Source organism: Acanthopagrus latus, chromosome 18 (assembly GCF_904848185.1).
Source record: "Acanthopagrus latus isolate v.2019 chromosome 18, fAcaLat1.1, whole genome shotgun sequence".
NCBI classification, from domain to species: domain Eukaryota; kingdom Metazoa; phylum Chordata; class Actinopteri; order Spariformes; family Sparidae; genus Acanthopagrus; species Acanthopagrus latus.
Genome location: NC_051056.1, coordinates 22224312 through 22248944, shown reverse-complemented (window position 1 = coordinate 22248944; position 24633 = coordinate 22224312). Strand labels below are relative to the sequence as shown.

The following is a 24633-nucleotide window of genomic DNA, read 5'->3' as shown; positions in this document are numbered from 1 at the left end:
AAAGTACATGTTTCATTGCACTTTAGAGCAATTCTCCTGAACAGCGGCTTGTTGCTAAAGATAACCGAAAAGAAAAAAACAAAGACACATCTTTTTTTTCTCTTCCCACTGCATAACAAAAATCTGAAGTTTGAAGAGAAATGACACTATGAAAATGATGAATAAAAGTGGATTAAGAGTTTGATTCTGACAGATTATTTATCATTTCCATTGCGGTCAAATGAAGTCAAGAGGCAGTCTGGATTCAATACTGTCTTTATAATAGAACTTTTGAATTGCTATGTTCGTCTGTTTGAGCCACAATGTGTGAACATGTATCCATGATCTCCAGACTTGCATCAAATCCGTGAAGAATCTACTTAATGTCATGTGACAGCTATGGAACACTTGTGAAATAGAGCAGATATGTTACTAACATTGTACCCATACTGTACAGTTGATTTATTATTGTTTGGCTCGTGTACACTAATAGCCAAAGACAGGCAGCCGGTGTCACACGAAGTAGGATGCAAGGAACACTTTTGAACTCTGTGCTGTTTTTGTTGTTGTTGTTGTATTTGCAAGTTGAACCATACTTTTTTTTTATTTATTGTCTGTTTTCCTGTATTTTTTATTCTTTATTTAGACCCTTCAACCCCTTTTTTTTTTCCAAAATGCAGAAGGCAGGAAAAACCGTAACCGGACGTACAGTCCTCAGCATCACAGAATTTGAGGTCATCTTTCATGGCGCTCGTGCTGCCCTGGTTTTCTAACGGAAAAGCAGATGCCTTCAGAATCTGCAGCAGGATACCAGGTGTGAAGGTAGGGCTAGATCCCACAGCATAAATTACAAGAACAAAATATAAAAAAAAAATAAAAAAAATAAAAAGAGAAAAACAAGAAAAGGGCCTCTGGGCAAATGTCTGTTTTACACAGGCTGAGCCTCTGGGTGGCTCCTGGCAAGATCCTCGACAAATGACAGCACTTGGTTGGTTGTTCTGAGGCTTCGAGGCCATTTGCCTTCATGTGACAGGTTGTGTATCTTTCTCCACATTGTCGAGAGTCGACTGGCTATAGCCGGAGCCCCTTCTCTTGTTTTTCGTTTCTCTCTTTTTCATTCCAGAATTATAGTTGGAATGAAATATGTTCGGTAGTAGCGTATTGTGGGTGCTTTTACCTATTTTCCGGCACATTTCCACTGGCTTCAGGTGAGCTGCGGATCAACAATGTACGTCAACAGATATGATGTTGGATTGACGGTCTACCCAAGGGATAAGGGATAATGGGATTTTCATTTTTTTTTTAGCTCTGCAGGTCTGTAGTCTGCCATATGTAGTACCTCCACCTACAAGGAGTTGCAGTCTTGTGCCAATCAAATGAAGAGACAAGCCACTGAAATCTCCCATCTGCTAAAAACTCTATAACTGAGAAATTTCGCATTATGACTCTGGTACAACAAAGGGAGCAATTCATTTGCCTTTGACAAAATCCCTTTCCCTTGGGGCTTTATTTTTTTAATCACCAACAGAACAAAGCACGGAGCAGATGCTTGTATCAGACCATCAGATAAAAAAAAATTAAAAAAAAAAAAAAAACATCAAAACTACACATTTCAATCAGCTTTTCAAACATTGCAAAAAAAAAAAAAAACACTAGCACAACATTAAGACAACACAAACAGTGCGGTGCCTTTAAAAGTGCTGCAAGAGATGCATCAGGCTGCGCGCACAAACACGCTGAAAAACTCTATTGAACGCCAATAGCAGCTCTTAAAATGGGACACTGTAGGTAGCAACGGTGACTATCCACCAGTGGAGAGAAAAAAATAAATAAAATTGAATCAGCGAAGCACTGTTCCTCAAAGAAAGTCCTTCTGCTCCTGTGCTTCTGTCTTTCTGGGGACAAACACTAGATTTTATGACCTGGAAAAGGTTCTGCAAATACCTCCCCTCCAGTGACTCACTTACAACCATGCTGTCTGCAATAAACAGGATACACAGCATCCTGTAGCTGGTATGTGCTTTGCCGTAATTGTCTGTAATCATTAAAAGTCTGTAGATCTACAGCGCAAAGTGTAGCAGTGATTTCATACCGCTTTCGCCTGTTTACTCTCTCAAAAAGGAAATTGCAATATTCACATAATGGATCGTAATAAGGGGAGACACTGCAGGGGAGTTGGTTTAAAAAAAAAAAAAAAAACTCATGTAACTCATAAAATATCACCACAAAATGTCCCTAGCTGATTACTTGCACATTTGTTTGTGGATTAAATGTTTTTGTTTTTAGTTGCTTAATATGCAGTGTTGTGTATTATCTGATTAAATATGCACCAACTTGCATACATTAGCAGAAGAGAAGTGTGCACATAATAAACACCTAAATGTGTAATTTGGTCATTTCCTTTCCACCAGCCTGAAAGAAGGCATGTTATTGCAACCCAGTCTCGTGTGAAAATGTATAATAGCCACATTGGTCCACAGGGCTACTACATTATGCTCTACATCTCACAATAATGCCTCTTAAAATGTGAGATGTCTACAATTTTTGGGGGCCTGTTCTTCTCTATTGCCTGCGTCAACTTTCCTGTTGCAAGAACAATAAAAAAAACATGGCCGCCATTCCTTTTATTTCCAGTGAAAAATGCGATATTTTAAGATTTGTATTACAATAAAATGTGTTTTGATGACATTTTTGTCGTTAAATACGCACCTTATTTTCCTAATCCTCGCCCAGTGAATGTATGTGGTCTTTTTAGTTTGTTAGTTTGTTCATGGAGGTGCACGAAAAAGTACATGTAGTGTCTCGACTTAAACAGATACACAGTGGTCCGAAAGTCTGAGGCCACGTTGAAAAATCTTGAATATTGTCACATTAACCTGGGAACAATTGGAAGCTTTTATTGTTCATTACGCAAATGAGAAGTGTCAAGTCAAGTTGTTACTCTGAGCAAAGGGGGGGGGGCTTTCTCATCGTCAGACCGTGACAAGATTCGAAGGGGAAAAACACAACGATTTCAAAACAGCGCATCAGTCGCATCCAGAGCATGAAACCAGCAAGACCCAACGCGAGAACACCATCAGGAGATCAATACGCCGGGTTTATTTAGGATAATGACCCTATCGCACCTCAGGGCCTTGCAAGAACCGCTTCAAGACCTAAGAGGGACACGGAGTCCCGACGGTCGTGGACTTCCCTCCGCAGTCACCTGACCTCCACCTTGGAGACTGAAGACAGTCGAGCATTCTGTAGCATCATCAGGAGCTCAGCGGAATACTGCCAAATCATGCTGAGATAACATGAGTCATCAGGTTTCTGCGAAAAATGTGAGGATTCCATGCCAGCTTGAGAGCACAGTGTCATTAAAGCACATATTTCAAGTTTTCACGATTGTTAAGCTGATATTTTTTTGAATAAAAAAACAGTGTTACATTCCAAACAATCAAGTCTTTTTGTTTTATTAATCATTCAGATGTTAATCCTTGACATTTAAGACCATATTTTTTAAATACTCAAAATACAAATCAAACGCCGTGTTAAGTGTGGTTCAAATTCTCATCTGTGGCAGCATAGTGATCGATTGGCAAGTGAGAGAGCGGTCGGCTCATTTATTTCTACACTGTCGTAGCTGCACATGTTACTGTAGCTGTAGCTGAATGGAGAATTACCCATCAGCAGCCAGCTGCTCCTCACCGTCTGACCCTGCGCTCAAGGCTTCAAGTGTGGATGATGCGCCCTCTCTACTCGCCACACTCTTCATATTTCTATCCTCCTACATGGAAATTATATCCATGAAGCTCAGGCACATGTGCGAGTGCTCCAGACACACATTTTTTTTTTTTTTTTTTTTTTTTGCAGATCTGTATGTAAAACCAACAGGGAAGGGGCTCGGATGTGTAGATCAGGCAGACGCACTGTAGCCACTGTCACAGCTGTAGGCTGAGTCCCTCGGGGAGCGCTCCACCAGCCGCCCTGTAAAAAAGTGCCAGAGCACATCTGGGTCCCAGCAGGTGCTCTGAAGTCCCATGATAGATCGTTGTTTGCTGCTAAGCCTTTGGACTGGCATCCTTTCGCATCACTATGGAGCCTTATATTCATATGCTTGGAGCACACCTCGAGCCTCGGAGAAAGGGCTCAGGAATTAGAGGGATGACGTGTGCATAAGTGTGAGAACCAGAGCAGCCAACGAGAGTCGGATGTGACTGTGGATGCCCGAAGGCCAAATATCAGTCCCGTAACAACTGCATTTTATCACAATATGCGTTATTTTCTGTATTTTTTTTTGTTTGTTTTTTTTTCAGTTTTCAATTAAATAATCAGATGTGGCACGCTGTCCCCTGTCATCCATCTCTGTAAATCATAATACTGTTGTGTCAGGAGTTTTTGGCCTTTAAGGACAAACTGTAAACATTGTTTACATTTTTATTGAAGAGGGGGAGAGGACAAAACAAGGATAGCCAAATGTCATCCCGTCTCATCATTATTCTGTGCTGCCATGTGCCAATATGATCAGAGATAAGCAAGCGCAGAGTAATTGCTAAAGATAACTTCCATTTAAGCGAGCTCTAATACTCGTCTGTGGCTCTTAATTTGTAGATGTGCTCTACAGAACGCCGCTGACCTTCGCATCCCCTTATTATTTATCAGCGAAAACCATCAAAATCATATTTGACAGTATCTGTGAGCAGCGGCGATGAATGATTGCTCCTGGAGTTACAGCGTCTAATTGCTTTCTATTACTGAATTTAAAAAAAAAAAAAAAACAAGAACATGTTTTTGGCTGATATGCCAGATGCACTGCTGAAGAGGAAAAAAAAATGCACCTCTTCCCAAATGTGTTAATTAGCTATGTCTTGTAAAATAACAAATTTGTGTCAAATTCTGCTTACTTACGATCACACGCTGACACCTGGACGCTGCCTGCATTAACATTCATTTCATAGTTTTGGAGTATTTCTGCAAGTGTTCATGTTTAATTTACATATATTTTGCATTTTTATGTATTTTTAATCAGCTGTCAAATGAGTGCCTCATATCATCGGACATTAGTTTACATTTTCGTTATGTATTCAGCCTGCAAGCCAGAGCTATGTGTGATATATAAAGTTTGTTTCCAGGGGAAAGTAAAAAAGGAGCACACAATGCTGCTGCTGTTGAAGACAGACACCGTCCATACGCAGAAATTAGGAACAATTCTGATGAACAGCAGGGTCCTTGTGTCATCATATTAATAGTTTTGTGCACTTGCATCGGGGCGTTATCGATGAATAAACAAATTCAAAAGCAATATAAAGTTACTCACACGAAAGGGAAGCCAAAAACAAAACATTAGGGGACACGCCACTCACGGCAGATGAGTTTTGATCATGAAAGCAGAAACAAGTAAACAACAATGCAGATGTTTGATTTAAATAATTAAAAAGTCTTTGCATAATTACATCAACGGCGCTGACGCCAAAGATCTCCCACGAGGAGCCGTGGCCCTGCGGCTGGTACGACGGGTGAACGTGGGGCAAAGCGGCATGTAGTGCAAACGACAGCAGCGGCGTGCAATGCGACAGGAAAAGGTAGCCTGAATAATCGTCTCTCCGGACGAGCGTTGGAAGCAGGACGCCTACACATGCTCGGGAGTTCATTAGCTAAAAAAGGTGGAGACCCGGTGAAAAAGCATGACCGGAATAAGAGTCGTGATTTTTGCTTAACTACACTAAACGCTTCATTAATGCAATAACAGTTTTTGCAGCTCTTTCCTCTACTCTTTGCAACAACAGGTCCAGATCACAGTTATTCCAACACCATTAATTAAAAGGGAAGTGTATAAAAGATAATCATCAAACTGCCAAACCCTGTCCAAACTTGAGAACCAAGTACGGTCTGAGTCCTATTATAAATTATAAATAGAGCGGTTGAGAAAACAGCTACAAAAGTGATTTTGTGGGTGTAGAAAGAGGAAAATGGCCCCTAATGAGAAGTCTGTCTTTTTCTTTGTGACATGCCAGTACTGCCGTCTTAAAATACCGCGCACAGAAATGTTCAAATGACATGGTTATCAAACTGTGGCTTGTTTAAAATGATGAGGCTCTGATACGTTTTATTTTTTCCCCGACTTCGGAAGGACATGCATATGTGCATGCCTTTTTCAGAGTTAACATCACAGGCTTTACACAAGTGGGTCAGTCGCAGGCTCGGCCGTCCCACTTTGAGGCAGAACAAGGTGTTGTGCGAAAAAACTGTTTTTACATTAAAAGCACGACCAATTGAAAACAGCTAAGTGGAATTTGATTTGAGCTGGGTTTTTTTTTTTTTTTCTTTTTTCTCCACCTCCAGGTCTGCGAGAAAACACTGTGTATGTTTGTGCATCTGAATGCTCTCTCGCCTTCAACTTGTCTGGGCTTTGATTTCTTGACATATTCCCTTGCTGCGTTTTTGCTTCAATGCTCCATGCGCTGTGTTGTCTCCCATCTCCTTGTATCCGTCTCCTATCTCATCCCACATGTGCTTCCAGGCAACGCAAGGGCTCACAGACTGCTTTCCATAAAGATAACATTGCTGAGTTAAACAGATGGGGTATAAATGTTCTCTCAGTGATAAGTGTTGGCTTAGATACACCAAGAGATAGAAAAAGATTATTCATAGTGTCTTGAATTTTCAACTAAAATAGGACAATCTTGAGTACAGTTGGGGGGTTAGTGCATGCGCACACTGCATGTAAGCCATGTTTCATGTGCCTGTTTTCATCACGAATGTGAGCCGTCAGTCCTGATAGGGGGAACGCGCTCTCTGAAGTGCGTCATCCTGAATATGTTTCCTCTAAAGCTAATAGCCATTACGCCATAGCTGTAATTTGTAATGTTTCACCAGTGGATCTGTGAATCTGTGCGTTTACATTTAGGGCATTTAGCAGAGGCTTTCGACCAAAGCGACTTACAAAAAGTATGTTTGTCACAAGAAAGAAACCGCAACAAATCACCGTCGATGGGGTGGGGGGACGGAGTCATGCTACTTCTGAACAAATGTGTCTTGAGTATTTTGCGGAAGATAGTGAGTGAATTCTGCTGTCCAGACATTGGTCTGGAGTTCGCTCCACCCATGAGGTGCCAGAACAGAGAAGAGTTGCGACTTTGTCGACTGGGCTTTGTTTGCTCTCAGCGATGGCGATACCAGCCGGCCAGCTGATGTAGCAGAGCGAAGTGCTCGAGCTGAGGCGTTTGGTCTGAACAGTGTTTGGATGTAGACAGGTGCAGTTCCATTGATGGCCTGGAAGGCCAGCACCAATGTCTTGAATCGAATGTGGGCAACAGGAAGCCAGTGGAGGGCCCAGAGGAAGGGGGTCACATGGGAGAATTTGGGTAGATTGAATATCAGATATCAGATTGATATCAGATTATGCAGTAGAGCTCTTCGCAGTGATTGTTATTAATTTTCTATCAAGTACAGAATAGATCTGGTATATGAAGCTCAAAAACATCAAGTATAATACAAAAAAAAACTTGTCACAGCCTCTCTTTTAATAAACATGACTAAATATTTGTGAAAATAATCCAAGATATTTAGATATTATAAAACCTGCTAGCATGATACATTGTTTTTTGGAGACAGTGTTAAACCAGAATAGACCAGAAAAGCAAGTGGGTGGGATATATTAAAAACTGACTGTATGGGTTGTTATTATGCAAAATCTCTGCGGAACAATTCGTGTGGGAGAAATTGATATGCAGACAGACAGACCCCCAGCAAATTTCCGACATCCAGAAATATACATTGGACCAATCAAACCCTTTGTTTCCGGGTCAGAATGGAAGATCGTGCGGACTTTCAGTATCGCCACACCGCATTTTTTGCTTTGCACTGGTGGGAAACACGTTTTAATCACAACAGAACTTGATGCTTTTGATGAGACGTTGGGATAGTTTCATCAGGACAGGATATCTGTGGCAACAGAACCCAGTAAAGCAAGATCACAATCGTTTCCTATCCCCGACCAAGCGTTTTTTGCTCCTATATGCTCAGTTTTGTCACAACACGAAATTGCACATAGAACATAAAGAAACATCAAGTTGAAACATGTTGAAACATTTATTCAGGCATTTAGGCTGAAAAATAAACTCCCCTGATGTCAAAATCTGCATTTGTGTGTACATGTTATGTATCCATAGCCACATCCAGAAAGATCTCATGGTCCCCTGATTTAGGAATGTAATCTCAGCTAAAACACACTCAAACAAACAACAGTAAAACATGTACAAGGTGAGCATGTACAAGGTGAGCAGAGGCCACATGACCCAACTGTCCTTTTTCCTAAATCTCTGCTGCGGTGGCATTTTTATTCCACTCTGGTAGTTGCAACTTAATTCTAAGTGTTACTGAGCTCCCTGTCAAACATTGTGTGTTGATAAATCTCCTAGTTATACCTAAATCAATACAGGGGGGGCAAGGTGGTGGGTGAAAAACCTTTATAATCCTTGCCCTCAGCAATCCTCTGCACGCAGGCCAATTTCAGTCTGGTTTTATCATTTGAACCTGACAGTTTGCAGTATGTTGAGTGGACCCGATCCATATTGTTTGATACCACTCTTGGCCCACACCCCATAAAGTATTCCAATCAAAGTTGCTGGAATGTATTTTTAGTGTCAGAGGAAAACCTCGTTTGTTTATGCACTTGGAAGATTTTCACACAGAATGTCAATGTGGGAGGAAACTGAGCAAGTGTTCTTCAATTTCCACCAACATGACAAATGTTACAGCCAACCTAACGACAGGAAATATGATTACATTATTATTTATTTTTTTGTTTAATTACTTACAAGACATAAGACAATAACACAGAAATGTAGAATTATATTTAAATGTATCTATCTAGCCGCTATCCAGCCACTCCGGGAATATCTGAATTTACTTTAAAGTAGACATAGTATGCTCATTTTCAGGTCCGTAATTTTAATTTAGGTTACTGAGAGAATAGTTTTACATACTTAAATGCTCGAAAAAGACATCAGTTTTCTCATACTGTCCAGTGCTGCAGCTGCTGTCTGAAACACTCACTGTTTTAACTCCTGTCTCTTTAAGGCCCCCCTCCTAAATACCCAGTCCCTTTCTGATTGGTCAGCTCACATATGCCTGAGCCAGCACGGCAAAACACCACAGAGCAGCTGTGCTTAATCAGCTCTAAGATGCCAAACCATGCAAATCTGTGACACGGTGTGATGTCACAAAGTCAAGGCATCGAAGGCGGGGCTACTGACGAGGCGTTTCAGTAGCAGCGCTCTCTGTGGTGCGAGTGGCGCTTTGGTTCTTGGGGACTTTGACCTTTTTGACTTTCAAGATTTTTTGCAGTACATGAACAAGAACCATATAAAACACTGAAGGAAAGGGAAAACACAAGAAAGCAGAGGTCTCCTTTACTTGTAGCAATTTTGATCAGTTATAGCTTTGCCAGTTTACAGATTTGGACTTTCATTTATTGTTTCCCAGTCAGGTTCATCAGTGTAATGTTCATTGTGTTCCAAAACTGCCATTTTTCTATCAATAGCATCTGGATAAATATACCAGTAGTTTTTTTTTTTTTTTTTTTTCCCCCTAGTTAGGCATTTACCTTTAACAATTTAGCCTGATGACTACAGATGGTGTATTCTGAAACCCCGGATCCAGATGTGTTACACAGATTTTGTGGTTATCATTACCTGATATACTCACCTAATTGGTGAGTATATCAGGTAATCAAGCCCCCGCAACATGTTCTTCATTCGTTAATTGTACATTATACCATATTTGTACTGGGCTTTAGAGGGTCCAACTAAACAAAACGCCATTTGCTGCCAACCCACATCTTAGCAGCAAAGAAGAACCGAAGTGAGGCAAAGCACAAGAGTGCAGAATTTTAAACAATAACACAGTTCGCTGCTTACGAGCGGTTATCAAAGCTTTTGGTTGGAGACATAAGACTGTTTACACTTCAAAGAGACTAGAAGAGGGGTACGATTGGGAGGGATGTGTCAGTTTGCACTCGAAAAAATATGGCACTTCAGAAATAAAGGGAACAAATAGTGAAAAAAGGTATTCTTCACGTGTAAAGACTTGTCTATAAACAAATGACCTAGATGTCATTGAAATGCGAGGTGAATGTGTCTTTTATCAAATGTAATGAGATATTTTTGGTTAAGAAATTAGACGAATATACTTGGTAAGATTTGGGGGTTTTTTTGCGGGGTGATATTTGAACAACTGAAATATATATTTCATGAGACAGCAGTCGGATCTGCAGCAAAAGAAAAGTCACAGTGTCTCAGCAGAATAAAATGTGTCAAAATGAAAAAGTTTGGAGCATTAAATGTGCTGATTCAGTGTCAGGAAGTCAAGCGTTGAGGGGTACTCCAAATCATCTGCAGGAAGAAAAAAAAAAAAAAAAAACTCTGATTTGAGTCCGGAGCTCCTCATTCCAGACGTTTTGTTAACACGAGCGAGTAAATGGAAGCTGTGAAGAGAGAAGTTCTTTTGGAGGTTTAAATCAACATTTACGGCATTTTTCTCTCCTCACACATCACGTTAAGTGACAAACAAGACAACGCTATCTCGCCAGATGTCAGAATTAGACGATGCTCCGTCGCTTTCCTCTCATGTAGATTATTTGCAATTTGGTCCGGGCAGGTTTGCATGTCTTAAAGGTGCTTTATTGAACATCATTGGGACATCTTGTTAGCGCTCCTCCGACTGAGGCCCGTCTCGCAGGTTGCAGGAGACAGAAACAATCTTGAAAAGCTCCTCCTAGGCTGTGAGAAGCGGCATCAAATGAGTGAAGGATCAGCACACCAACAGTTAGGGGGAGGCCTCAGGGACATGTATAAAATTGGATCTGCCATTTTCTGAAAAATGTGCTGTTGATTTGATACTTTTTCGAGTCCAGGTTTTGTTCCTGAGGATGTCCATAATAGTTGATGAAGACAAATTACTGGTGCTTCCCTCTAAAGGAAAAAGAAAGGAAAGGAAAGGAAGTGAAAACAGTTCTCAGGGGAGGTCTGTCTCATCTACTTATACATTCAGAGGGAGACTGTCCATATACTGTACACACAGCATTAGTGCATAGCAGAACAGATCAGAGGGAAAGGCTTATTAAAGGATAATACTAGACATTCTTAAGCATTCATAGGTTATTTTGGTGTCCCAGGACAGTTCCGCCGATGTCTGTGAACTTGCATCAGTCTTTTCTAAAGCTGGAAAAATCAGAGGCACGACCCCAGACTCCGTGATGTCACTGGGGTGTAAAATTACAGGCAGCTGATTTGTGGACGCCGACTGCGTGCAGGAAAAGTTCACTCCAAAATAAAATTAAAAATCCTCGCTCTGTGAGGCAGAGTGTGAACCTCGCTCTGAAAAATCTCACGGCTGCACACAGTCAGCTTCCCCGCACAAGCTCAGCTTTTGACTTAACTATCCAAGGGCAAAAGAACACGCCGTTTGGAAATTTTTTCTCAAATGTGCGCCGTTCTCCCTTTGAAAATACAGAGCAGAAAATTAGTTTGTTTGCTGTTTGTGCAGTTGAAAAAGCACTGCGCTTGCTTTAAAACCAGCCCAGTGCAAGCCAACGGGGGCTAAATTAAAGCGAGATGATGCCCTTATGATACTTTAAGCTAACAGTGAGTTATTCTTCAGAAGGCGATGGGGGGAAAGCCAGAGAGCTTCACAAATAAATGCATATTTGTCTGCTTGTGTGTTGTATAATTTTTCCGGCGCCGGTTGTGTTTCGAGGGAGAGTCTGTGCTGTGCTGTGCAGCGGTGGTGGCTGACAGCCTTATTGGCATTTTCTACGGTGATTTCTATGGGCTCACTCTATTAGAATCACACAGGGCTTCCGTCTCGTCCGCGGCAGCCTGCATGCAAAAGAAGTGTCCCTGGAGCCTCTGTTTACCAACCAAGTCGGATTTGCTGCTCTCATACGCAGCCAGGCTAAAGCTCAGCTACCCAGCAACCCCCTCCAGTGTCCCTCCCTTAGCCCTCGCCATCAACACCCCCCACTTACACACACACACACACACACACATACACAACCGCAAAAAATAAATAAATTAAAAAAAAAGAAAAACCCGCCAGTCCTTGAGGCTTTCATTTGGTCGCTCATCCTTAGTCTACTTTTCGCCAGAATCTGTTCAAAACTTTCCAGACTGCGGGCTTTTTATGTAAATCTTGTGGTACAAAAAAGAGAAGCCGTGGTTACAAGCCAAATCTGCATCCTTAAAGAAAAAAAAAAAAGAAGAAGAAGGAGAAGGAAAGCAGAAACACTTCAAACAGAATTGTTTAAGTCTCAAAATAATAAAATTGAAGGGGGATTGTATTGTTGCTTTGATAGAGGACAGGGAGGGGACTTTAAGAGCTTGTTAATAAACAGTGAATACAAGCCTTTTGTTTTGCCTGAGTGAAAATGTCTTTAGTCGGCCGTCAAAATAGAATAAAAATATTTAAGTTGTTTCTCATTCATTCACATGTTTGAACATCCTGAGCGCGAGGCGTGAAGTGTTGTCATGTGCTTTTATTACACGCCGTATTTTTTTCTTCTTGGCACTTTGATATTCCCAAACGTAATCGTTCTCGGCGGGCGAGTGTGAAGCATCATTCGTCATTGCAAAAAAGAACCGTGTCTTGATGATAAAGAAAAACAATCCAAAGACTAGACAACAAGGGAGTGTGTCTGTCTCGTCCACATGGCTCTTCGGGGAAGAAACTTCTCACAGTTGATAAAGTTAGTCAACAATGCCGTACTTCTGCTACTGCTGGAATGCCATGCCTTACTTTTACTCTCACAATCATAGAAGGGGGATCACAAGTGCCATTTTTTCTTAAGACTGTCCTGAACCTTAGCTTTTAGGATGAATCAATGTTCCATAGTGCACCAGGAAAGCATCTTTCATTAGACATGCATGATGAGTTAGCATAAGTTATTTGTAAAAGAAAAAAAACTGTTACATGCCCCTTTAAAGAACCACTATGTAGGATTTAGGAGCATCTAGCAATGAGGTTGCAGATCACTAGGCAAGGCAAGTTTATTTGTATAGTACAATTCAGACACAAGGCAACTTTAAAACCATTAAAAATGGCAAACTCCATGTAACAAGACACATTTATTATAAGCCTGGAGGTGAAACATACAGATATAATCAAACGCTAGCTAGGAAGTGGTTGAACGCTAACATTAGCGAATATGCCATTTAACCTCAAAATATCTTCTTCTCAGTTTCTGTTTAGTGATGAAAGAATGTTCAGATTCCCTAAGTTTATATAACAAAGTATCCCAGCATTCAAGCTTCCCACTGTGAGCACCACACTAGAAAAATAATGTGTGTGAATAGGGTCGATTCCTAGTTTCAGGTTTCATTAATGAAAACCTCACCATTAACATTATGATTATCATTTTCCATTTCTGCCCATAAATCCTACACACTGGACCTTTAGTTGTATGTTGTACAGTTTGCTGTGATTTTAAAATAATATATATGATATTTATTATGTAACAAACAAACAAACAAACTGTATAACAGTATAAATTAATTCTGCACTTCACAGTAAGCTTTGCTTATCACTTCTTTTTGGCAGCCAATATTTTTGAATTTAACTGTGGAACACACACTTGGCTCTGTGTTTATATGCCCTGGCCTCTCTATTTGCCCTCATTAAAAAGGTCTGACCTGCCAACACTTAAAAAAAAAAACAATAAAAAGTAAACATCTACTGTCAATAAGTGAGAGGGATGGCAGCATACCAAACATGAGAACAGGACAAAACTGATACCATCGTTTTCATTATCCTTATTTCTGTTGTTCCTTGGCAAGAAGATTAATGTGAATTTACACAGAGCTGTTGCGTTGGCACCCACGATTGGCAGACTGCCATAAACGTGGCATACTACTGTCATTCTTCATATCAAAATAAGCTGGAAGATGGTTATGAGTTCAGCGATGCTATGTTAACTAGTTGGCACCCGATGTTTCTTATGACATTGTCAAGAATATATTATTTTCTGTCTTTGCAGCAAACATCTGCTCGATCGTTTCTCTGTGCACCTTCAAAGCTCTTTCCCTATCAGCTTTAGTCTGTCACCAAAACCGCGCTGAGTCACTGACAGTCACTTCCAGCTGCAGTCTGTAGGCCATCCAGACATGAAATCAATACTCAACATTTTCCTTCTGATGGACACATACTGGGGACAGACAGATCCCCCTTACCAAGACTGCACTTGATTGAGTCCCACTTAGATTGCTAATGTGACTGATGGACTGACAGAGACAGCTCTACGGGAAGTTACTGTGTGATCTATTGTGACAATCTCTTGCTGACAGCGAGGAAGTGTATTTGAACGAGTTTGTGCTGTTGTCTCCAACTGTTAAATGCTCTTTGCTTTGGCGCTTCCTGGTACTTCCTTTTCAAAGGTCCCCATCATGCCACAACAGATGAATTGGTTCAAAACTTCGAGTCACTTCCAGCGCTGTGTTTGTATTTGTACCGTAGCTCGTGTTTAATAGACCGTAGCGTTGAAATAAAAGACTTGAAAGACGAAATGCTCTAACAAGAGGACATTTCTAGCCTTGTCTAATTGGTAATGAGTCCAACAATAGAGTAACTGCGCACAACAGAGTGTAACAATACAGGTCTTTATCTCAAGTGAAGAATATGAATTGCAGGGTAAAATCCATTGTTTGAGGCAGTCATTAACTACAGCATCTGGCAGCGTGGGATGAGGCCATGATCATGACTTTAAGTCACTCACAGACAACACTGACATGCAAAACACTTTCAAATTTTCTCGAAAATGATACATTTGGCAATTAGCTGTGAGATGAATATATTCATCAGGGAATTTGTGTCTCTTTTTGATTCTTACGCTACATCCCAAATATTTATTAACTGGAGCAATATTAGACAGTGATTTAAAAGAGACTGTATAGCAACTAGATAAGAGGGGACTATCAATATGCTTGGGAAAAGAATACAGTGAAGAAATGATCTTTATGTGGTACCACATGTGATTGGCTGGTGACCTATCCATGATGTACCTCCAATTATGAAATGCAAACACAAACAATCACATGATAATTTGTACAAGAATGATTTTCCCCCTACCCTTTATGTTGCATAAGATTTTGAACTTAAAATACATGAGAAATGTCTCATGCATGGTTGCCTGGAAATTCTCCCACAACCAGAACCTAACCCTAACCTTAATTGGCAGTCAGTGCCAATCCTAAAGGTTAACCCTAACTCTAAATATACAATATTTCCACATCAAAATGTCCAAAAACAAGTAAAGATTTGATACATAATGTGTTTTCCAAATGTTGCCAACAATGTTCACACCCAGAGAAATCCTACTGAACTTTATCGAAGGAAAAGGTCTCCTCTGTTGTGTCAGCTGTCACCAAAACACAAGCAAGACCAAATGATACGTCAGAAAGTGAAGAACCAACAAACGTGACTCAACATGATTCAAACCATAAAATATTACATCCTCCATGGTGAACATTTCAACCTGAGCCACATCAGATGTTATCATTAGCAATGAGGGTTGTTTACCAATAGAGACAAAAACTCCCATGATCCCACGTTATTTCACAACCTTCTATGTCTTTCATTATCATTGCTTTGATTTTTGTTTGTTTGAATTCCATCATTCCTTTCCACAACCCTACATTCCATGTTTTGGCACGCTGCTGTTGACATCTGAGGGTGCAAAGTACACAGGGCATACAGAAATCACCCTTTTCAGTTGGGCCTTAGATTTTAATTACAGTGCATACCATCAATTCCTCTGAATGAAAGCAGCACAGATGGCAGCAGTGGCCCTGAAGTGAGTCGCTGTCTACTGCAACAACAATCTGCAAATTCCATTGGTGCGAACACATTATATTCATTTGGTCATTCCTGGCAATGGCATCCAGATTTCTGACCTCCCTACCTTCCATTACCATTCATCTCCCACTTTTCTTCTGTCTCCCTCCTGCTATTAGACCATGTCACACTAATGTGGGCAGTACTAAAAGAAAAAACACTTTTTTTTTTCCCCCTCAGTCTTTTGGCCTTGGCTCTGCACTAAGCTGGCATTATACAATAGCAATTTGATCCAAGGTCCCAACACAGGGGCTCAGCAATTACCGTTTGCCTTGGTAAGCAAGTAGCGTTTTAAGACCCAACCCATTAAGTTGTTATTGCAGTTACATTTCGAAAGAAAGATATGTCAGGGAAAACGTCTATATTTGACATGGCAGATATTGCTTTGCCCTCTTTGTCTTTCACAATGCAGGAGCTTTGAAACATACAAGAAGGCACAAAAAAACAAAAAACAAAACAAAAAAAAATAAATAAACGGCCAGAATGGGGTGGAAAAATGAGAAGTCATTGCTCTATGGCATTGACGACTCTCCTCTTTGAAACATTTTCAGAACTAATTATCCTGATCAAGACAAGCTATAGTCTTGCTCTCATCTCTATATGAAGAGTACCATGAACAAAAATAGGCATTCTCTTTCATTTAGTAAATGAAAGTGTAACAACGCCTTCAGAACACTCACCATTAACAGCCAACAAAGACTCCGTCTCATCCTTATGCTATCTGAAACTGCCTCCCTTCCTGTCCAGGTCGCACACTGGCAGGTGAACCTCATCTGACCTGCAACCTCTGCCTGAGAGCTCAGCTGCTGCTGTGGGGTGTCCATGACCATTGGGGATGTTTGGAGCGCAGGTTTCTAACCTTGCCTCTCTGCGCTTATCTTGGGACTCCAGTTGGTTTATGAAAGCTGCAGAAGCATCCCGACATTTTAGACTCCATTCTTCCTGCCAACAAGCAGTCTGGTGCAAGGTGCTCTTCATCTGTGGTAACGTCAGAGCATGAGCGCTTGAACCCAGCCATTTTGGTCAAAGCGCCTTCTTGGGGCAAACTTTTCAGAGTGCCTAGGGGATATTGTATTCATGCACAGAGACTGTAAAGCACCTATCCTTCTCCTCTTCCCAGGAAAATGTTCCGACTGCAGTGCGACAACCTAATGGGGGTTTCACAAAGGGAAGCTACCTGGTTCCCGAGATATTTTACAGCTGAGCCATCTCCATCCTTTCATTGCCATCAGTAGTCCGAACAGAATTGATACAGGCGATGTGTGTGTCCCTCTCCATGATTGGCTTCTACTTTGTTTGGCATCTTCTTTTGGCTCTGTTTTTCTCATCGTTGGAGAGTTTCCTCTGAGTACTACTGGTGAGTACCTCCATTGTTTACTCTGTTAAAGCCCACTCTCTGTTTAGCATCCCTCTATTGCTTTTCTTTATTTAGCTAGAATGCGTTTGTCGGCCAAGAGTCTCAACTATCCACTACTTACGGTTGCCCTGCTGGCAAACTGAGGTCTTCGGCAACCACGTTCCCCTTTCGTCTTGAATAGCAACTTTGTGAAGCAGCTTTTCCTTCCTGCCCCACACATGACACCATGCCATGAAGATTTTAGGAAACAAATCTGACTGTCTTCGATGATAAGTACATGGCTTTACCGCCATGTCCAAAAATTCCCCACTGCTGGCACAAAAGGAAAAGATGCCATGTCTGGATTAAGCATCCATGTTATCAGACTTGACAGGCTGGAACATTTGGGATTATCCCTCTTATTTGTATGGGAAATTTAGAGTGCACCTTTCCAAGCTACCCTCTTTCCCACTGGTCTCAGATCCACAAGGCATATTCTCTGAGGTTTACTTGTTTATTTGGAAAGTTTTTTTGTTTGTTTTTTTATATTCTAAGCTTGTTGGGCACTGTTTTGGGGAGCACAATTTGCATGTTGATGAAGGTGGAAGACAATATGCTGATTTATTAGTTTGACTAGTAATGTGTGGAAGTGACTGGAGGTTTTTATCTTCCTAGGTCAGTGTTTGGATTGAGGCCAAGGGGTTTCATACTCAAGTGTCAATCAGGCATGTTCTCAAATGACTGGTACACATTAATATGTCATGTTGATGTCATGACTGGAGGTGTCAAATGTCAGTCTTTTCCTTCAGACTTTACTGAGCATGTTAGAGGGCAAAGGCTTCCTGGACTAAACAAAGCTTACCCATTGGACTGGTTTCTGATCGAATGTCTAGCCACATACAGTAAAGGAGTGGCGTCACAAGAGAGTACCAGGCATATTCAGCTACAGGCAAATTAAAGTTTGGTCATAGAACAAGTGATTCATCTGAAACTCATGTCACACCTCAATGCTTTACATCGTACTCCTCCGTTGTCCTTGCAATGTTTTGGCCACTCCGCATGAGCACGGCTCGGGATGGAAAACATTTCAGTGTGTTTATTCACATTATTTTGTCATTGCCAGACTCGTTCATGTGAAAGAGAGTTCAGGAGAAAATGAATTATATCCACACAAAGCCTTACTTTATATTTCACCTTGGAATGTTTGTTTACTAAGGTGACTGTATAAAACGTCTTAGAGTCTAACGCAATCTGCAAGAGTAAATACATTCACTCTCTGCATACGGGGTACATAAGTAAGTTTTATGCTTTGTTTTATGAGATTTTACATGAAAGTTTTATTGACAATGTGGACCATTTTACAATCTCTATTCTTGTTAAACACAAATTACTTGTATATTACATCAAAACGCAAGCACCGAGGCTGCATTTGCTCACGCCATTACACTCAACCTTGAATTTAAGATTAATTGGATAATCAGTCCGCACATTTTAGCATCTCCTCTTCTGTGTCCAAGTGGCTTTCACAAATTTCAAGTTGAAACAAAGACAAAAGTGTCAGTCACAGTAAACTGTGTGTCCTTTGGAAAATAACAGCCATCCTTAACACCCCCAGAAAATGTTAAAAAAAAAGTTGGTTTGACTGATGAATAAACATGCTGATTCCCTCTTAGCCGTGTTGCTTGTCAAACTACGATGCTTTGCTGTCACTTAGCCTTACTGCCCTGCTAGTCCCCTGTAAGCAATGCCTGTGCACTGTATCTCGCCTACGTGAATTGTCTCAGACCTAGCAGGGTGATTCTTTCAGTGAAATAATACCACCTTAAGTGTAGTTAGAAATAATTTAACATCCTTGTGTGACAGTGGGAATGGGAGCAGAAACCAGTGAATTACCTTGGGGGCCATTATTGTCTGTGCTTTGCATCAGTAACATTTATACACTAGATCAAAAAGGCCTCCACAAACATATACACAGCATTACTCATGCAGACCTTCAAGGAAACATCTTGTGGAGTGGGAGAGCAAGCTACTTCCTCCAAGGGAAGCATTAGCTAAAGTGGTCTGAAACCATAGAGAAAATAAAAACACTATGCCGATGATCAGATTTGAACTTCTGACGAGCTGTGACAGCTTGAGGTGGTCAAAAACAAGCATACATATTTTATAGCAATAGACTTGGCACACGAAATAACTACAAAACAGGACAACACAAAGATATGCCACTATGTTTACTATGTTTACTTTGTCAGCGTTGGTGCTGTGTACTCAGAGCAACAGTCTGCCCAGATATTCTTCTGAAGCTGTTAGACTGACAAGAATCCTCTTGCTGCTTCAGTGTGGGATATTCATGGAGAGAAAAATCAAAGTACAGCTGAGGTCTGCAGAGTCTGGGTCTTGGTAATGTTTGGATCAATATGTCTGCTTTTTGCAGATGATGCCATCTTTCTGACTTCGGTGGAATTTGCATTGATAGTGATAAACTAAGCACAACGGAGGAACCAAAGTTTACATGAAGAAAAATACATGGAGCGTCAAACAAATGAGGCGTAACAGTTCAGAAGCTGGCTGCAGGTGGTTTCTTTCATTTAGCTACCAGAACATAAGTCAAGTCTGCCCACGGATATTAGCCAATGTGACCTACTTGCAGTTCCAGTTTATCTCAAAGGTGTTCATCAAGGTTTGGGTCAGTGCTCTGAGTCGACCCCTTCTCACTGCCAATGCATCAATAACAGCAATTTGGTCTATAGCTCTGTGCATCAAACTATGATGCTATAGGTACCCATGGGGCATTTTTTCTAAAGGCTCCCCTCAAGCATAGTAATATAAAGAGAAAGAAAACCTGGCATTGTCGGATTGATGGATGGGTCAAACCAAACTAATACCCAGGTGGACCTGGGATGATTTTTGCGTCCAAAAATCAAAGTTGACTTAACTTACATCATTTGCATGAGCAACACACTTATTTGAACCTAAAGTATAATATTTTCCTAAACCTTACCATGTACATCTTGTACCCAAAATTAACCGGAGTGCAACTATATCACATCATTAAGAGTACAAAACCCAATATGTAAAATGTTTCTCAGCAAGCTTTACTTTGAAAGTCTGACTGGACATTGATGATGTGAAGGGTGTAAGTATAGCATAGCAGTTTGATGCTTAGGGCCACACACAGATGCTGCCATAATTGATGAGTCTGGAGTGAGAACAGGTTGTCTGAGCAGATCAGTCAAGTTCTTACCCGACTTCACTTTTTACACATGGGCGCTGTTATGTTGAAACAAGAAACAACCTTCCTCAAACTGTTGCCATGTTAAACACCATATCATTAATGTAAGATGAAGTCAGAAGTCTCCGAAATGAACTCAGTGACCTAGTCCAAACCATGAAGAACAAAAAGCAATCAGAAGTATGCACACCTCAGTATGGAAGGATGAAGACTTTTCCTTCATCATCCAAGTGGAAAAGTACTGTCCTCATTAAGAAAAGACCCAGGACAAGCTGAAGGACTCATTGAAGGGGTTATGGTGGGGAAACTCTGTGTTGCACTGCTTCTGTTGCTCCTAAAAGCACTTATGTCATTCAGAGTGTCTGATAATTTTAATCCAACAAAACATCAAATAAAACATGCAGCAGAGCTGTGTTGCTGGCACGGGTTGTCATGACGGATGTGCAAAGTTGTTCTCCGTCAACCGAGGGGAAAATCTGTCCACTGCAAAGAGTTGTCATCTACAAGGCAACATAATCTGTGGCACGTGACATGGTAGTTTAACATAAATCCACTGTGGTAAAAGGTTCTTTTTCTTCAACAATAAAAGTTTTCTAGCCCCAGAAGTTGTCAGTCCTTTTTCAAATAATACAGACAGCTCCCTCTCTCCAGTCTCCAGCTAAGGAGCATGAAGTCTCAAGAGTGCAAAAGAGATGTCTGCACACATTGTCTTTGCAGTGCCATGTCTTTGGCAAGGGGGCACCCACAGTTTACAAGGCTTGCCTTCAATTTTACTCATCAAACAATGGTTGTGTACACAGCCCATTCAAGGCAGGGAAAATGCAACACAACGTGACAAGAACATCAAGCACTCGGCCATCTGGGGGGGAAGAGTGCCAAATAATGACTCCTTGGTGATTATGGAAGCACTATTCTTTTTCTCTCCTGTCACACCCCTAAAAAATAGTGGATGAAGGAGAAATATGTGAGTATTGATCTCACCATGTGTTTCAGTGTCATTGGTCAGCTTCTTCGTTTCTTGTGTGAAAAAAAAAAAAAGACGCGATGTGAAATTTCAAGCATGGAGCGAGAAAAGGCTGCCAATTCAAAGACGTTGATTGATTTAGACCCCCCGCCCCCCCCCACAACGCACTTCCATGCAATTTATTTCCCACTTGTTTTGTCGCCACCAGGGCCAGTGTTGTTCTTGACCTCACAAAGGCTTGTTATTAAGATTGAAATCTTCACCACATAAAATTTTATTTGAAATCAATTCAGTGACCTTCACCATGCAAAGGCAACGCATTGTGCAATCCCAACCCGAGGTACTCCGTTAAACAAGTGTTGCATATCTTTATTAATCGGTTCTGTGTGAGTGGTATTGAAGAACTTAAAACCTCATTATAATTTTTATTTTTTATTTTTTTTTTATTTTCAATAGATGTTGTAATAGATCATTTTATCCAAATACTGAGTTTTTGCGAGTGATTAAAATGAGTCCACTTTTCTTGGGAAGTTTTATGTTTTTCCCTAACGATTGTGCAAATGACTGAATGCACAGATGCACATGAGTACAGATGGGACTTTATTCAACTGAATGTACAGTATACAGCCAAGCAAACCATTCTCATCTGACAGTGTTGCCCCAGGCTCTGTTTCACAGCAGACAGATGGAAAGAAACATCACCACAGCGTGTACAATCGCCTTCATCAAACAACCAACAAAGGCTGTTTTAACAGTCAGTTACTTCTTAAGAGAGAGAAAGCTCTCCGAAAAAGCGGAATTGATAGAGTTTAGGCATCCATCTTGAAACAGAGACACTGACACGTTGAAATCTGTTGATGTTCTGCATGTATTTTTAAGCATTTGTAATATTTGTGTTTATTTTGAGCGTAAACTGACAGATGAAAGTGAGCAGGTGAAACATTTGTTCTTCTCTTGCACTCCAAATTGATCCTGTGCTGTTCCATTGGAGAGAGCAGGTGTGTGATGAACATGAAACGGAGCAGACGAACAACACGCTACGACTGCCTCATTATTAATTTACACTCAAAGTCATATCAATGCACGCTGTCATTAACTGACACTTTTCCACCCAGGCTTTATCGCATGACGACTGCATTCAGATTGCACTATTTATAACAGTTGTGTTGTGTTTATGACATAAGGTTTTCGCACAGACACGCACCGTATGATGTCAGTGCTGTAAATAGGTGATTCATAAATTATTAATGGTCATCGTTGATTCCACATCGGCACCTAAGTGCTTAATGATAGGATTACCCTTGCTTGTTAGTCTGCCAGAAGCAATTAGCAGCGACGCACCTGACGAGGGGCAAAAACATGACGCGACAAAACTGCGGCGAAGTCAAACCAAACCTGTGCAAATTCTTGGATATGCAATTACTAGTTTTTTCTGCGAGGCATTAAGGCACATTTGAATCAGCTCTTGCAGACAATAACTGGTATCTCTCTCTCTCTCTCTCACACACACACACACGTACACATATTAATTTTCCCGTGGAACATTAGGTGAGAACATGTCAACTGACAATAATGGAGGTTCACAGTGCTGGCTGTGGTCTAATTGGTATGTTGCAAATGCACGTCAGTCAATGTTAGACCCTTCATTAGCCTCCAGAGTTCTGGGCATTGTGGTGAATTCCGTCTCGTCCTGCTTTAGCCATGTTTCAGCCTCATCTGACAGGATTTTACTGTCAGCGGTCTTCTCAGGAAAAAAGGAGTTCCACGTCAAGTTGACGCTGAGGCTTGATTGAGATCAAATACGACAAAATTTTTAGTTTTTAACACACAAATACAATTACTAATAATAACGGGTACTCCTTTTGCTAGTACTGTGTAAATGGTGATGGCCACAAATTCTTCTCTTAACATGAACCGTTTTTGTGATCATTTAGGATTTTTATAGTCTGAAATCACATGACAGCATCACACATTGAAGCTACACAATCTTTTATAGTACTGAACAGTATTATACGTAATAAACAAAAACTATTACAATGCAGTTTCTGGAAAAAGTGCTTTAAAGGTTGAATTTGAAACCAACTTGTCAAATACTGAGGCTTCGGTTTGGTAGGCTGAGCAGTCCACCATCCCAAAGTATTTGATGAGTTTCCATTCAGTGGTCGGCTCAAGTTAACTTTCGGTTTCCTCCGAAATTGAATCACTTCTTGCAATTAAAGGTTGTACCTCTGCTAGCAGAGTATTCAGACCTGATCGTCACATCTGTGCTGAGAGATCCAATCACGAGCGGACATCTTTAAACCCGTCAGGTCTCTCCTGGTATTAAAATGCATCTCGACGTGCGCCTAGACGACCACTTGTGATCAGATCTCATTTTAACACAACCATCAATGAAACAAACGCACACCATGGCACACAAAGAAAGAAATATTGTCATGAATAACATTTGCCGAATGAACAAAAAAAGGCCCAAATGGAATTTTACAAGAAGGCTCAAATATTTTAGACTCTGTCCTCACTCAACAACTCTGAACATCACACACATTTTCAGGGAGTCTGGGGATTTTGCGGTTACCAGTTTGATGCTTAGCTGAAACACACTGTGTGTGTGTGTGTGTGTGTGTGTGTGTGTGTGTGTGTGTGTGTGTGTGTGTGTGTGGAATTCACACTCATGCTGAGAGCTTTCCTCTTGTGATCGGATCAGTGTGAACATGTGAGCAGGCTCTTAACATACATGTACACAAAGTAGACACAACATATCCCGTAAAAACAAGTTGTGTGTCTCGAAGTGATGATTCTTGAGCAACGACAAAGGCAAAGATTATTAAAAGCTAAAACACAACTAGAAGTGTAATTCTGTTTGTATATGGAGACCTCTGTCGCAAACAACTAATAATACTCAAAGCATCAGTCTGATACGGACGACCCTCCGATTCTTTTCGCCATTTCTCCCCCAGACATGACAGACTGTAATCATCTTGCCTCGAGGCTTTTTATCGTCTTCACTATCAGCCACGCATGCCGCATATCCACACTGTATGGAAGAATTCAAATATCATTTTGTCCATGGTGTCTTTGACTATCTCTGGTTTCTGCACTGTTTCTCTGAAAGTCCTCCTCTGTTGCCAATAAGGTAAAAGCAAATATTGAATTGTCCTCGCTCTGTCCACTCGATCTTTCTCAAATCTTTCTCTTTCTCCAGAGATCCTTGAGAAAGTGCGAGAGAAAGAAACAGACAGAAAGAAATGAGGCAATAGA

At 40.9% G+C, this 24633-nt stretch overlaps 1 protein-coding gene across 2 annotated transcripts in view; it reads left to right on the top strand.

The window, feature by feature from the left end:
* The first annotated feature begins 15671 nt into the window (after positions 1-15671).
* The window catches only part of pcdh11 (protocadherin 11), a 150911-nt gene continuing 141949 nt past the window's right edge, over positions 15672-24633 (top strand). Inside the window, exons 1-2 of one of the 2 annotated variants that reach the window (XM_037076892.1) lie at positions 15672-16829; positions 16967-17203. The gene's annotated coding sequence lies outside the window, so the exon portion shown is untranslated. Of the gene's footprint in view, positions 17204-24633 lie in introns of both variants that reach the window. The other variant, XM_037076894.1, reaches the window with a different exon arrangement.